The sequence below is a fragment of the Topomyia yanbarensis genome, chromosome 3 (assembly GCF_030247195.1).
Source record: "Topomyia yanbarensis strain Yona2022 chromosome 3, ASM3024719v1, whole genome shotgun sequence".
Taxonomy (NCBI): domain Eukaryota; kingdom Metazoa; phylum Arthropoda; class Insecta; order Diptera; family Culicidae; genus Topomyia; species Topomyia yanbarensis.
This window is the reverse complement of record NC_080672.1, coordinates 247,532,914-247,550,408: the sequence shown is the minus strand read 5'-3', so window position 1 is coordinate 247,550,408 and position 17,495 is coordinate 247,532,914. Positions and strand designations below refer to the sequence as shown.

At 33.8% G+C, this 17,495-nt stretch overlaps 1 protein-coding gene across 5 annotated transcripts in view; it reads left to right on the top strand.

Moving 5' to 3' along the window:
• The window catches only part of LOC131693948 (longitudinals lacking protein, isoforms J/P/Q/S/Z), a 232,141-nt gene that overhangs the window by 204,966 nt on the left and 9,680 nt on the right, over positions 1–17,495 (top strand). The window lies entirely within an intron of this gene.

Genomic DNA, 17,495 nt, shown 5'->3' with positions numbered 1-17,495 from the left:
AGTTAAAACGGGTTTTTATGCTATCTTGGTGACATTTTTCTTGATGCTAATTATTAAAACGTGTTATAACACTGTAGTGTAAACATTGTATTATTAAACCAATTCTGCAGCGTTTTATGTTATATAGGTGTTTTATGTGGTAATAGGACTGACATAATTATATCTTCAGTACAGCGGTTTGTTTCATAATTTAAAACAGATTTATTTAAAAATTTAAATTAGTATACCCAACCGTTCTATTTGTTGTATACTTCAAAACGCAATTAGAACTGTGTTTTAAATACATAGGGTAGGACAGATATTCTGACTGGATAAACTGGGAAAACAATTTTCAGTAACGCTTAAGACATGGCTTGAATTTGAATCGAAAAAGAACACCCGCTTCAACTGCTGCTGGGACGGTAAGTTCTGTTTTAAAATTTTCCGTTGTGTGCAGTTCGAAACAAAAGTGTTTGAAATTAGAAAACAAAAAGTTCTGCTGGGAATGTGATTGTTTCCGATGCAATTACACTCAGATTTTTCACGCAGGAGATATAGGCCGTGTAAATGAAAACCGCGTAAATTTAAAAAACGCGTTAATGAAAACCGCGTAAATTTCAAAATCCGCGTAAAAAAAACCTGAGTGTACTCTCCTATATAAAATACTACGCTGCTGAACAGTGCAATAACTACAGAAGCACGTTGTCAGATGCCTTACTGATAAAAAAAACATATAACCGAAATATGAAGCATGAAAACCAATAGGCTCTTTACCCTACGCAGCTACAAAGCGCCGTAAACATGGATTAACAAGTTACAACGCACACGCATGCATAAAAATAAATATATTTTTTTCAAACGCAACACTCTTAAGCAGCACACACCGTATTGAATTAAATCCAAACCACCCCGCCCACCCACTTTGCAAATCATTCTGTGACACCTTGCTGGTACCCGAAAAATCCGCACACGGCCACCGCTGCCGAAAATGCATAGCGTCTACCGCTTATTGTAATGCCCAGACGCTGCAGCCATGATCTTACCCGTTCGACATAAGAACAAAAACTGATTCAAACGGGTACGCGTCACCTCTATTTATAAACTAACCGTATATGATTTAGTCACTTAGGTGCGAGTGTGTGCAAATGCCAACGTTACCGAAAATCGATAGCGCTTATTGCATCGCCCGGAGACGATGTTGCTTGTAAGAGCAACAACTGATTTAAACGGACATGCGTTGCTTCTATTTATGACTTTTCGTGTTTCATTGAGCAACTAAGCTGCCCTCTCTTGACGGCTGTGTCTGAGAAATCTGCCTCACGAATGGTAATTTTCCCATTTTTCGTGAACTTTTTAATTTTACCAATTTCCAAAAGTCTACTTTTATTGGGGAGATATAAAATTATTACCAATATTTAAGTTAGGTGTTTCTGAATCGGTTGGTGTATGAATGATTAAAATCCATCTAGTAATATCGGAGATATAAGCGTGCAAACCTTACATAGTTTCGTTACATGGGAGATAGTTTAGATTTTAGAATGACACCTAGCCCCAGATAGTGGAGTAAGACATTTTTAATGTCAAAATACCGCGCAAAAAAACGCGTAAAAAAACCTGAGTGTATTGATTGAATGTGTTTTTGTTATTAACCCAATATTGCAAAGAGCTATAGTTATCATCAGTACGATTTGTTGTTCGTTCTGTAGTGAGGAGTCCAGGCAGTTTGCTGTATTGTGCCGCGATTTTACTGTGTAGTCTTCTAATTTGCTACATTTTTTATGCTCATTTTCCCTTTATGTCAGGAAAATCACGAAATGGCATGGCAATAAAGTTCGAATCGAATTATTCTGAATTTTTACTCCTTAATTTCGATAGTCTTGAGAAAAACTGATCAGGGGAAAACAGGTTGTCTGAAAATGTCTGTTGTAGTTTCGGTAGTCTTGAAAAGAACTATCAGATATTTAGTCCGAATCGAACGACTGTTCAAGCCGGAGAGAAAATTTTTCTAAATAAGTTCATATGTTATTATCAATATCTGCAAATTCTGCAGACTGCCCATAAGAGTCCCATGTTGAAAAACAGCAAACCGAGAAAAACGCTGTTCAAGATTGTCCCATCCATTGGGACAACCATGTTTTGGTATTTTTTTATATTTTCTAAACAAACCCGGTAATCTTATTTGTGCAGTGTGATTCAGTGATGATACAGAATACAATCCAACGGATAACTCATTTTCGACAAAAATCCACATGGGACTCTTATGCTTTTATGGGCAGTGCATGTATTCGGTACTGATCAAAATCTTTTTCAGTTCATCGGAATTTATCTTTAAGCCTTATTTTGCTGAAGAAAAGACCTGTTTTCATGACAGGTACGTGGTTTGATTTTATCGTTAAGTTTCTAAGCGAAATGTGGCCCCCTGACCCTTCTAACCTAGTGTACTCGTGCATAAAAAACGGCACTGCTTCATCACATGCCATCACAAGAGCAGTTTGGGATCGTGTTAATTTTTTATCCCAACTATGCTCAATCAGCGAAAAGAATAATCAGTAATGATCAAAGTAACCGTTTAACGACAACATGAATTGAAACCTAGAAGTAAAAGAAGATGCAGAAAGATTGTTTCCCGGCAGCTAAGTAGACATTGGCTGCTACCGCAAATTGTGAGTGCTATGCTCGTGTCCTAGCATAAAATACGCCACAAGTACTGCTATGATGTCGAGTTGTAAGAGCGGAGTACATGGGGACTAGGGACTAGGAGAAAAATACACCCTTTCAAGCGCTCAAGCGGTGCTTGGTGGGTTGTAGAGATGGGCGAAACAGTTCACTTCGCAGAACCATTCCCGACTGAACAGTTCTGTAAAAAGAACTAGTTCAGATGAACCGTTCTTCCGTTCAGCTGATAATTTACTTGTATCTAGCGAATGTCTCTCAAAACATTCGATTCTTGGAGAGGAACCAAACAGATGCTGCCCAAACTATTATACCCCTGTATGCTTAACAAGTTCATCAAGGGTAGCGATTTCTTCTTGATGTATAACTAGAGAAATAGAGAATGTGATGAGTCGTTGTTCGCCGGTTCCATTCTGGGAGAGCACAGAGAGCGCTTTGTGGGACGGCAAGTCGGTTCATTTTCATTCGTTCGCCTAAAAATCGGTCCGAGAAATTCGCCAAACGGCTTTAGGTCAGGTTCAGTTCATTCGCTTTGAAGAGAATTGAGAACTACCGTTCTTTTAAAAAGAACTTCCGTTCGCTCATTCTCTTCGAAGAACCAGTTCACTTGAACCGTTCGCGAACGAATGGCCCATCTCTAGTGGGTTGATTTCGAGAGTCTGACGGTATGCACATGTGGTCGACAGCACACACGATCATAAATAGTACCAGCCTTTCCTATGTGTATGTATGTGAATGGAACATAACACCAATACTCGTTCACATTTGTTCTTCCGCTCTTTAGCCGGTGAGGATCTTATGCTTTTAACTGACCAGTTTTCTTTGAGTATTGCTTTGAAACATAGACAACATCGAGGGAGGAATAGGAGCATATCGTTGGTAGGTGATCTCTAGCCAGCCAGGACCGTAGGGCAAGTTAATAAGGTTATAATCGAGGACCTTGTAGTTTCGAGTCGAATTTCCTTCACCCGTAATGGTTTTTGTTACTCGAACACGGAGTGTTGCGATGTGTTGTATTGAATCTTCAGTTCCATAGGCTTTCTAACCTATGGGATCGGTATAAGGTGAAATACCCAAACCGTTTTTATCAAGTATGTGTATTTTGTTTTCTTACTACCTCGGTTGATGAATTACAAAAGTAACAGTAATGTGACAGGTAGGAATTGGTTATATGCACTTTTTTTTGCTGTACCCTCATTTGTGCGCCGAATGAATCAAAGATTTTCCGAGAAGGGATACATCGAGATGCACGTTTCTTGTGCTGTGTGATGCCTGGTGCGTCCCATTTCGGTCGTGCTCGTGGTGTGTAGCAAAAGTGGGAGTTGTGGGTGTGCTTGGGGTGGTTCGAAGTAGTGGTAGATGGCACGGTAAACTGCAGTGTGGTTGGTTTCTTCCTTTGACAGTCTTATTCTCATTGAATTGGATTGCTCTCTGCCTACCAACAGAAAAGTTCGTTATAGAATCTTACGGCATCGGAGCAGTAACGTACATATGTTGGTGCTAACCTATTGCTGATGTGGTTGTTCCGGCAGTCTAAATCTCGGGGTGTAGTCGTGAGGTGATTTTAGGTAAAGTTAAACCTAGTTAGTTTGGTAGTAGAGAGTCGAAGCGAGCCTTTTTAGCATTCGGTTCTGTTTGTGTGCTCGGAGTATAGTTTAGTACAAGTTAGTTTTCTGCCGTCTGTTATGTAGAGCAGCACTGTCACCAGGTTCATACGAAGAGTTGCGAGTAATGTGATACGTTTCGGTCCAAAAGTGTGTGGTGTAGTGTATTGTAAGGGGCAAATGTCCCTCTAAATGTGATTACCATTCTAGCAAACGATAATTTTTGCTACTTCATTCCCATAGTTGAAAAAAAAAAATCAACTAATCTGTTGAAAGCAAACCAGTTCTAAAAAAGGTATTACAAACTAGTATTTGCTAATTTATTTGGTGATAGCGGCGTTTTACTCTTGAATTTCGGTAGAATCGGCATCCAAGCGTTCGGTGTGCATTAGTATAGTAAGTCATTGCGATACATGGAATATGCTATGAGCGCTGCTGACCGCACATTAGTAAAGGCTTTGTATAGAAACGTTGATAAAAGGAAACAGAGGACAGAGACCTCAAAGTGAGTTGTAATCGTTGAAACAGTGAAACTCACAAACACTCGGAAGGGGTGAAGTTTCTTTTCTGCTTTAGAGTGTTAGAGGGATGAACGGGCGTACAGCACGTCGTATATTTATAAAAAAATTTGAACCTGCGTTTGCCATTTTTTTTCGGTGGCTGTACGTAAAATGAAGCCAGTCGCGTGTGCCTATCGGAATTCGGCGGTTTGGATTGCTCGTGTACCGTAATTGAATTTGATTGTAGTTTCGATTCAATCAAGGTGTTTTTCGCGTTGCGCCGCCGAAATTTACCCATAAGACTGCAAAATTTGGAAAAGCTTTTTGCTCGAGGTTATTCATTTCACAGATATAATTGTGTTATGCGTTGTTATTTTCGAGGAAAAAAATATGTATATGTATAGTCGTACATGAATTGGCGAAAAAAGGTTATATACTTATTTGCAGTTCGCGAAATATAAAAATTAGCGTGTGAGTAAGTTTTTTGTGTGATTCGAACCATAGTAGCAAAATTAGATTCATGCATAATTTTATAGCATGTCTAAAATTATAACCGGACGAAGACAACGGAAACAGTACGTGAACCAAAAAATGAGTGTTGTGATCTGTGGTACTCTAAAATGTAGGTGTTCATCAGCACGTTGATACTGTTGGGAACAAATAATCTGCTTTTGGTATACAGGTAACACATGCACAATTTTCAATTGTGTTAATCAATTGGATGTTGGTATACGTTAAAATATACCAGTAGAAAGTATGGCTAAAATGCACTATATCCTTGTAGCAATATAGGGGTTCTGAAACGCTAACAATCTATCGAGAAAACGACTAATACACTAATTACAAAAAAAGCCAAAGAACGTTCTATCCACATTCAACCTCAATTGACATCCAATAAATGTCGGCCGAATCTGGTTTGTTAAATACCTAAATGCAACAATGTACTAACGTTTTCATGCTTGTTGAAAACTTTTCAAACACTTTTTTTTGAAAACAACGCAAACAATCTGAGATTATCACACCCCCGCATTCTAGGCTTCTGAATATACATCCTGACAAACTTTCGCTCCATTTTTGATAATACTATTGAAAAATGTGCGTTCGAAACAACGTGCTTGTTCCTGTCACACGGGTAGTGCATAAATACAGTTTCGTCATTTTAGTTTTGGTACTGCTATACTGCCGTTATACACAACAATCCCATGTGCTATGGGATTCCCTATGCACATGGAACAATTATGCGTAGAGCGGCAGTATAACACTTACGTTTTTTTAATTTAATCGGTTTTTCTGGCTAAATCATGATATACGACAATTCTTGCACTAAAATGCTCAATATCGGTAATGTTTTTGAAGAAGAATAAGAATGCGAACTTCTCTAATACTGAACAATATAATAGAGAAAAAAGTACATGTCATGTTGGTCACCTACATACACCACTGATACACTTTTAAACATATTATTTTAATTCTTAAGGTCTATCCTACAGTAGATCAAGGCTAAATATTCGTGGCAATGCGAGCGCAAATGAGAAACTAAAGCCGGCTCATTGGTAAATGTGTAAGAGTGATGTTTAGATTAACGTAAGTTTTATTTGTGTTTACACTGCTCCAAATTACAAATGTTGGTTCTCCTCATCAGAATACGACCCCGCTGAGCAGTTCAGTCAGAGATTTGATTTAAAAATGATAAGATTAGTCACCAAAATCGACGAAACTAAAATTCTGTCAACAAAGATACCAAAACTAACTAAAATCACGAATCTGTGAGAGTGATACTAATAATATCGTAACTTTATATTTTCTTTAAAACGCTTTTTTAATATTTTAATCGCAAATATTCGTTTCATTCAATGTAGTCGAAAAAATTGTGTAAAAATAGGTGTGATTTTTAAATAACATTTAAATCAAAACTTCGAGAAAGTCATCGCCTTTTGCTATGTTTAGTTCAAATACGAATTACGCTGTATTCAAACATTATGTTTGATTTTATTCTTTTCTAAATAATTGATCGTTGGAATATCGAGTCAGGGGAGGAAACACTATTTTTTTCATTATGCTCAACCAGTAGAAACGCTACCCTGCTTAGCGAGTCATACATTGGTCACTGGGCATCGTTATACCTAGCCACTCTCGTTCCCTGTCGCCCAACCAAAATGAAACCATTTCAAATAAAAAAATCAGCCATTTCCAACCGAATTGCTTCTGATGAGCGAAAACGAAAGCAAAAAAAATGCTTTGAAAAACTATTTCATATACTTTTTCTGCCATAGCTCGTTCTCGTTCCCGGTGCCGTCTGTGCTATCTCTTTCATTCATACACCGCTTACCTACGTGTACGTAGCAGAGTGCGCTCTGTGACGAGACGAAGAGTTTCCTTTCCCGAACCCGTATATCCTTTTATACACTAAGGCGTTTATGATGATGGTGTACTTTTTTTTCTTGTGTCTTTTTTCTCTTTAAGGGGGAGTTATGTAAAAAGTTGAAATAAAAATTAAGGGGTGGCACTAATCAATACACGAACACAACGTGACGCCGCGGTGAAGAAAAAAAGATTTCTTCTCGAACCAGAACCCAAGAGCTCTCTCTCTACGGTCATGTACATTTAGAGCTCCAATTTGCCGTTTTTTTGTTACCACTGGATGTTAGTTGTGTTGCTGTGACTCTTTCTGACAGACCAGCACAAATGGAAAGACAGAGAGAGGTATGCTTCATAAAATATAGTGCTTGGATAGCTGCTGGAGGTTCAAGGCCGGTGAGCTTGAAAGAAATAATTATACTGGAGTATTGTGGACTCGTTGTGGTCCAGTCATCGTGTCGTTTTTTTTCAACGCTCTCTTGCTGCCACCATTACCTGACACCAGCAGGGTAGGTAGTCTTCGAACCGAATCGCTCGATTTGTTGTCTCCAAGGAAAGTCAATGCGCTGATGGGCACTAGAAAGTAAACTGCGCCTTCGTTCCAAGACTCGCGAGCTGCTTTCCGTTGATGGCACTCAGTTGGAAACGACGGAAGGTTTTATCGCTCAATTCGATGTAACCAATTATGTTATACTAAGTGAATTGTACAAACCTATAATATATTAAGATACAAAGGGGTAACAATGAAATCGATATCAATTTTAAATGGCATTTATATCAATTTTAAATGGCATTTGAAACCTTTATTAGTATGAACTGTCAAACAAAACCCTGCGCAGACCAGGTGTGGTCGGATAAGACCCCATGTTCTATTGGTTGTAGGCTAGCGCATGCGTGAGGAGGGGGAACGACTTTTCGTTTTAGATAATCTTGAAGGAGTTGTAATTGAAAATAACATACCAATATTGTACTTCTTGTATAGGTTTTGGTTGTGTGCGAAATTAGTCCTGCGTTATGCAGAGTAGCGTGTTAGCTGAATACTTAGCTACAATGTTTTATTATACGATTCCAAATAGAAACATTCATCGTTGCTTTTTAACCAAAATATAACGCTTTTTACCTAAGTGGTGAAGTGATTTGTTGAAACCTTTTTTATTGTTTTGATCTCTTTCTAGAGCTGAAACCCTATATGTTTCAAAACTTCAAACTTTTTGGGGTTTGAAGCACACAAAAAACTTTGTTTTGATCAAAATATGTGCTTTCCTCGCAGTGCTAGAAGCTGTCCAATTTTCGTCGTCCTGAGCATCGGACGGAGGTCCAAATTCAAAAACAGGATGGGAAAATTTTAAATAATATATTTTATCAATTTTCAAATTTTGTAAGAAAATGATGCTACCAAAATTTAATAAACACCAATACCTGAATATATCGCTGGCAGCACTGTTTGAGTAGAATCCAATAATTGCAATAATTCCAGCTCTACGGATGATACTAATAACTCAGTTCTCAAATGAACGGTAACAGTTCCAGTTATTATACTTCTTATTCTGACCAGACGTGTTCAAGACTAGATGTTTATGGACATTGTTGTTTTGAAAAAATATGTATGTGTGCCTAGGTTAAGAAACCAGTGTTGATCAAAAATTCTTACGAGGCGTATCCTCACAACTATATCTTACAGTTTTGAATGTTTTTAAAGGGTCCAATTCAAAAGTTCTACATTTTTTTATTTTTGAATACTTTCCATTTACAAGATAGTATAAATACAACCAAGAAATAACTGGCTCGAACTGAACGTGGTTCAGGAACTAAAGAGTATCACTGTAAGTTGAATTCAAACTTTGCAAAAGTTTCCTTATACCCCTTTCGTTTAAACTTTTCGTTTCGTTTGTGATGAATGGATTAACCACATAAAGTAACTCTGTGCATATAATTAAAAAGCTAGATAAAATACTCGTTCTAACAAGCTATAGAACACTTCACACAGGTTGTCTACCATTTAATTCCACCACGAAACATAGTGTAAAGTGTTACATATATTCCACTAAGACCTCTGTTCGCGTGTATATTGTAAAGCTAAAGATTGTCAAAATCCGTTCACGAACGACGAAGATATAAAACATTTTGTATGATGATTCCTCACTTACCATTTTTCAATAGCGAAAAATGAGACCGCTGCATAAAATTGTTTGCTTTACTGGCATCTTAGGGGCTAAACTAAACCGATTTTTAATGTTGAGGTATGAAATCATAGCTATGTGATTCAAGGAATTCGATTCCGAAAGCATTTTATGAATTCACTCAATGATGAATGTATCTCTCAAAAATTAATAAGTACATTTACTACAAAGATAAAGTGCAAACGTTTTCCAAATAAAAGCTGTTTGACCCTTGCTCTAGGCATTGCGATCAACCGTAAGTTTAATATTTGAGGGTACATTAATACACAAATCATCATAAAACCTCCTAGTAGAAGGGGGAGGTAATATCTATTTCATATAGTTCCTATTCATATTATACTTGTGGCATCGAAATTTGTTCAATGCCAGTCACACTTAGTAGAGAGTGGATACCAGTCACACTTAGTAGAGAGTGGATTAGTGGATTATTTAGGTCACGTTTCCTTTGAGCGTACTGTATTGTAAAAGTAAATTAGCGAGGGTTAGAATTAGAGTTTATGCATTGGACAATAGTTGATCTGACTACATTTTTACTGTGTAGCAACTGATTTGCACTGAAATACACATGGTACCATTTTCATGATCATCATCTAATAATGTCTTAATTTCTTTATAAATTAGATAAATTTATTTTTAACAATCGTTTTCCTCCGTCATCTTCAGAGCTTTATTCTTCCACAAGAAGAGCTTCAGTCACCACAGGATCCACTTTGTGAACAGATGACGTTTATCAAGCTACACTATAAATGTCACGAAGTACATTAATAAACTCCATAGCACTAATTAAAGTAGTTGCAAAACTGCCGGTGGGATTTCCGTCATTTTTTCAAGCTTACCAGTATCCACTGATTGCTTAATTTCACTGGACACACTACTCGAACACATTATAAACTACGTTTCGTACTTTGATCTTGATTGTGGTCAAAGATCCCTTTTCTTTTTTGCACATAGTATATTGTCGATGAATGTTTTATGCAATTTACCATGAAATGATGAAGCTGCTTATCGCAGTGCGCTTGAATATTTCGTTTAAACCACTGCGAGGGCATATCGTTTTGAACATAACACTCGGGAGAATCGTGTCGACTACCAATCGGGCCACTATATGAAAGTAAAAAGCTAGTAGTTTCAGATTATTATGACGTTGTTTGCTCCTTTTTGCTCCTTAACGAGTTATTTAAGGTGGAAGTTATCCCAAAAATATCACAAAATTTGGAATATCTTTTTAAATTCAACAGATAGAAAGTAACTATGTCGGCAAAAATGTGTGTTTTAATACCGCAAAGAACTTTGTGGAAGATTTCAAGAAGGTAGGAGAATGTTTAAAAAGTTACCAAAAAATAACTTTAAGGCATCTCCACATAATATGTTCCATAACTTGCAAACTATTAGAGTTAGATATATGGTGTCTTCAGCATTTTTTTGTGAGTACATTTGCTACAACTTTGCTGAGGACACAAAGTCTCAATCTTAATTAGTTCAGAAAATTAATTAAATATATATATATATATATATATATATATATATATTTAAAATATATATATATATATATATATATATATATATATATATATATATATATATATATATATATATATATATATATATATATATATATATATATATATATATATATATATATATATATATATATATATATATATATATATATATATATATATATATATATATATATATATATATATATATATATATATATATATATATATATATATATATATATATATATATATATATATATATATATATATATATATATATATATATATATATATATATATATATATATATATATATATATATATATATATATATATATATATATATATATATATATATATATATATATATATATATATATATATATATATATATATATATATATATATATATATATATATATATATATATATATATATATATATATATATATATATATATATATATATATATATATATATATATATATATATATATATATATATATATATATATATATATATATATATATATATATATATATATATATATATATATATATATATATATATATATATATATATATATATATATATATATATATATATATATATATATATATATATATATATATATATATATATATATATATATATATATATATATATATATATATATATATATATATATATATATATATATATATATATATATATATATATATATATATATATATATATATATATATATATATATATATATATATATATATATATATATATATATATATATATATATATATATATATATATATATATATATATATATATATATATATATATATATATATATATATATATATATATATATATATATATATAGATGCGCAATCATAAGGGCAACAACTTTTCCGAACAAACTATACTTCTAAAGTTAACGGTTAGATGCTATTAATTTTGAGCACGAAACGACGTTTTAAAACACTGTACATAGCCCAGACATATTACATTCCCTTCTATTTACTACAATGCAAATGAATACTTTTAAATATCTTCCTGCCGCATTCACGTCTCTCTCTCTCTCTCTCTCTCTCTCTCTCTCTTTCTCTTTTTTCTCTCTCTCTCTCTCTTTCTCTCTCTCTCTCTCTCTCTCTTTCTCCCTCTCTCTTTCTCTCTCTGTCGCTTTCTGTTTAACGTGCTTAAAAACACATATGACCTTATCCCAGTTTACTATTTCCAATTACGCGTTAGAATACTGGTCCTGAAAATTCTATTTTGTTCAGAAGACCTAAACATATGTGTTTATTAATTCTGTCATATTTAAAAAATATTTTATTAGTGTCTAGGTTGTGTAAATATTTTCTCAACTTGGTAGATGCGCAGAATTGTAACGTTTTCTATATTGTCGTATTTTTGCGGTAAAATAGAAGAATTTTGTTAGTGTATGAATCGCAAAACCGAAGAGAAACTATTCAAAATATCAACTAATTTCAACAGGATAATTTACAAGGAGCGTTTCACCTCACTGGAACTAACATTAGATCAATGTCCTAGTAACCTACTAACAAACGTAATCATAGAAATCGGTGCACATGAAAATGATTTCACAGAGAAATGTGAAAAATTGTTTATAAATTTTAGTATTAAACAAAACATACGCTTAAACCATTGATGTTAGAAAACAATAATGCGTCATGCTGAAATTTTATTTTATGTTATCCATTCATCAATTTAAAAAAAAAAATTACAAGGTTCTAGAGCCTTAGAAAGAACATTTCAAAGCTTGTTTCGTATAAAGCAGAAGCAAGCATCTATTTAGTGAGTGCTTCAGTGATATTGATTTGTTTGTGATAATATTGTTCTATCAAAATTAAAATTTTAAATATCGTTTTGTTTGCAATTTTCAACACGTTTCATTATCAAAAACGAAACCCACTAAATTTCGGTCAGTTGTGTCTTCGGTAGGATTTATGATACTGTATGTCCACTAATTCACCCACCTGAAGTTGTAATCTTTTCTAGTTTGAAAAACTATCTAGAAGCTGGAGCATCTAAACTTTCGATTATTGAGTATTTCATACCGGTTTTTTCGTGAAAATATTGTTCTATCAGAGATCCCGTGCACTCACTAACTGTGTGATCCAAAAAACACATTGAGGATCGATGTAGAACAAGTTTTTTCAATATCTCCTTAGTCAGCAGTAGGGTTACTGTGCCCTAATTCATCTTAGCACCTCTACTCATCCCACCCATTTGAACACATTAGTTAGAGCAATGTTTGCTATCTCTATTCAACGCATTAGCTCAAATGGTAGGATGAATAAGGGCGCCTTGTACTCGACTTTTCGCTTCGCTCAAACGCGAGAATAATACATTTTCCAGGTAAGATATTTAATTGTACTGTTTCTTAGGATCGAAGCAAACATGGTGATACCTATTTAGGCGTAGACTGTAAATCACTGTAAATCGAGTTATCAACGAAATAGCGTGACATTTTGACTAATGAGATGAATAAGGGCTCGTCTACCCTAGTTAATATCATACTCGATTAATCACTTGTTCAGGATGTTTTATTAAGATTATATTGTTATTAAAAAATAATTAAAGGTGCTAAACTCTACAATGCAAGATATGGACATTTCAATGTTCTCTACAAATGTTTGTTATCCTTAAAGGTTTTAACGTAATATGCATTAGTATAGTTTTCGGGAGCTTTACACATGTTTCCCAAATTTTTCGAACCCATAAAGCTTCATTCCATTCGCGTTAATGGTTCTCCTGCAATTCATTCTCAAAAGTGTCTTAAAAAGCGTTATTTGTAGAGGACCCTCTAGAGCACTTTTGTAGAACAAGTAATTTTTTTAAAAAGTCATCGAAAGGTTCCGCGCATGCGATTTATGAAAATAAGCCATTTTTCAGCAAAATTGGCGTTGCTTTTACATTTCAAGATTCCATTTTTTCTGTGTATATTAGAAGCCAAATTGTGTTTCAAAGTTTTTTTAGTGTTTAATTCATTGCTATAGTCTCTTGAACTTAGAGAAAATTTTTTTTACGATTTTTGAAACGGAAAAGATTGCACAAAACAAATAATTTTATTTTCTGAAACTTTAGTATCTTCAGCAATATTCGTCCATTTTTTGGGTATTTATTTTAATTTTTGATCGTGTTCTGAAAAGTTGAAGACACTTTAAAAACTCATTTGTTTACGACACAAATCAATTCGCTATCTCTTCGTATTAAGAATTAATGAGTGTTTTACATTTCCTATAAAAATATATAGAATACACTCAATCTTTTTTTCCGAGGTCCGATATGCCGAGTCTTATATACCAATCGTCTCAACTCGACGATTTGGGACAATGTATATATGTTTGTGACAAAATCTCATTCGCGTTTCTCAGTAATAACCGAACCGATCTTATACATATCAATTCTAAATGAAAGACCTAACACTCAGACAGAAAGCTATTAATTTGTTTTTCATTCTGATGTTTAGTTTCTATGACAGGGAGCCATGAGCCTATTTTGGCCCATTTTTATTACCCTACCCATTTGAAGCCGTTGGTTAGAGCGTTTGCCATCTTTGTTCAACGAATTGAGTTAAATGTTAGGGGAGAGCGAGGACACTTGGATTCCCTGGCCATATCTCCTAATCTGTACGCAAAGTTATCACAATATAAAAGGAAAATGAAGTATTTGGTCGTTTATGATGTTTAAAAAACAAATCTGATGTTTAGTTTGGAAAAGTTGTATAATATTTTAGAAAATATGTGTTTAAATCCATCTCGAAGATCCCTTCACAAATTTTTTGAACGGTTGTTTGAAATCGTCGAATGAATTATTTATGAATATTTTAAAATACGATTACTTTCTAAGGGATTTAGCCTAGAAAAAACACTTTTTTCGAATAAAAAGTTTCACAACACATACAAAAATATTAAATTTTGTTCCCGCTGGGTATTCTTAATCCCTATCATTAGTTCTCTCAAACACTTTCTAAATGTATAGAAATAGGAAAACATCATTTTCATAACGTATCTGGACCTATTAATTGATCTAAAATGTTTTTTTCCGTGAACAAATGATGGTATAAGTTATTGAAGAGCCAGTTAAACAGCCCTGTTACCACAAATACTTGTCTTGACTTTCTGTTGTGGTTAAAGTTTGTCGTGCCTCTAAAAAGGTAGTCTTATTAATTAATTTGTCAGGATAGGTGGTTAGCTAAACTTTCGTGTCTATAGGTCATAGTGTACTTTGTTTCTTTAGCCCTAGTAGGCGGGGGATCAAGTTACCACACGTTTTTACAAAAACCTCGCTTTGACATGATTTTCAAAACCGTTCATATTACTGACAGGACATAGTATTCGGATTTACACATTATTCATAGCTCTTACAATTCGAATTGACTACAAAATGGTGAATTTTTCAATTGAAATTTTTATTTCATTGAAAAGTTATGAGAAAAAAACAAAAGCGGGATCAAGCGTACCCACTCTCCCCTAATAATACCCTATTTTTAAATTAAATTTTATTAGTAAAAATTATATTGTTTGCAGTTTTTTTGAGATTAACTGTCAAAATTGACAACACAGATTAACGGTCTAGAAATATCCCCAAAAAGCTTTTACCTTTCTTTTCAAATGAGCTATAGTTAGTTGAAATCGGATTACAGTCAAAATAGATATTTAACATTAAATACGAAAAATGATTTTTACCGTTTCCAAATAAGACCAAAAACTTGCAATCAATTATAAACGCCAAAACACTTTATGTTAGGCCAACATCTTCGAATAATTTAATGGGTATAAATATGCTATTTCTTTTGGAATTATGTTTTCACAGATTAATACCCCTATAAGTCTTTTAAGTGATTATATTGAAATGATGTCTTCCATAAAATTGTAACTTTTACTTTTGCGAGCAACTTTGTTGAAGACACCAAAAAAAGTTTGTGGATGACCCTTTGGCACCTATTTATTGTTCAACGTTGTAATGATACGTTTGAATAGTCAACCCGAATTAAATAATCAAGCAATTTTTTTTTTGCTTTATTTCATTCATTCATTTAATTAATTTTATTTTCCTTTCATACATTTTATTGTTTTTATTTTTTTCCAGCTTAAGCATTTGATTCAATTTCTGCATTTTATTAATTTTAATTATTCTGTTCAGTGATTCTTTTTATTAATTTCATCCAATTTGTTAGTTTGAAGTAATTTTTTAGCATCTCCTCATCCCCAGTCAGCTCCAAAAAATCGATATTTTTTGCTTGAATCGTTAGAATTATTGTCAGAGAATATGCTTGCAATGTTTCAGGGTAGCTGTTTAACATCTCATGCTTGTAAGCTTCTTTTAATTTGATTTTTTCCTTACAAAACTTGGTTTTCAAAATTTCGTGCCCGATTACAAAAACACTGTAAATGTATGTATAGACGTAAAACACCTTTTGAATAATTACATTGTACACACACTGAACTAAAAAATGTAATACAAAATCTTATATTACAGTGTTAGGAACGCACTTACTGCTAAAAAATGGTGAAAAAATCGAGTACTTTATTTTAAACATGACTAAAATATTTTAAACTTCATCTTTTAATCACCATAATAGTCTATCCTGTGTAGAAAAGCCTTGCGAACACGGAAGTATTTCACTTTTTTGTTTCGGGTAAAAATTACATGCTAAATCTTGAACGGAGTTTGAGTTGTCCGTTGCGAGTTGCTGCGAATTCGATTGTTTTACATTATCTGAAAGTACAACTCCTTGAGTATTTTTCTTTAAATTTTTAATAGGGATAGAAACTTACAGCGCTTCGAAGCTCGCCTCGTCTACCAAGGGCAGTGGTTTAACTTGAAATTGCCACACTAAATTAGAGTATGCACAAGGAATAAATAACGGGTCAAGTAAAATTAGAAAAATGAAAAAAGCCTAGGTATTATAGTGTTTAGAAATAATAAATTGAAACAAATGAGCTCTGATGGTAGTAAGAAATTTCCCATTGATAAATGAAGTACCATTTCAGAACAATTTAGTCAAATTCTATGCAATTTGGATAAGTTCTTCTGAAAAGCTACTTGCACAACGGATTTCAAATTGCCTAGTTGCAACTGTAGTTCTGCAATGATTTTTAATACGTTTATAGATGTTTTCGTCAGTTGGCCCATGCACACGTAAGTTTGCAGCGTATATGACAGATCGCTGTGGGGGTTTCAGTTCAGTACCCAAACCAACACACACGGTTCATAGTCGAACGCGTGCTCGTGTCTTTCTGTAGCTTCTTTTGTGGCTTATTGCAAGCATACTACCGCACAACACAATATATCGCCGAAATTTCACTTCGCATGTCAGTTTGTGTGTATATTAGTCTGCTTTTTTGTTCCTGGGGAGTTTTATTTTATTTTCGAGCTTCCCATTTTTATTCACGATTTTTTCGCGCATCGTTGAAAGTAAACCGGCGAAGCTGATACGCTATCTTTTCACATTGGTTACTACCAGTCAGTTTCGTTAGTATTTGGTACTTTCTTTTAACACTGATCCTTCTACATTACGGAACATAGCTGGTGGTAAACGTATTTAGATTTTATCGATAATGAAATAATAGCAATTTTTAATTCGCCTTCAGCTAGGTTTGGAGTTGGTGAGATCGGTGGTGTTCGTGTCTTAGTTATGTCCTATCTGTAACGGAAAACAATAAAAAAAAA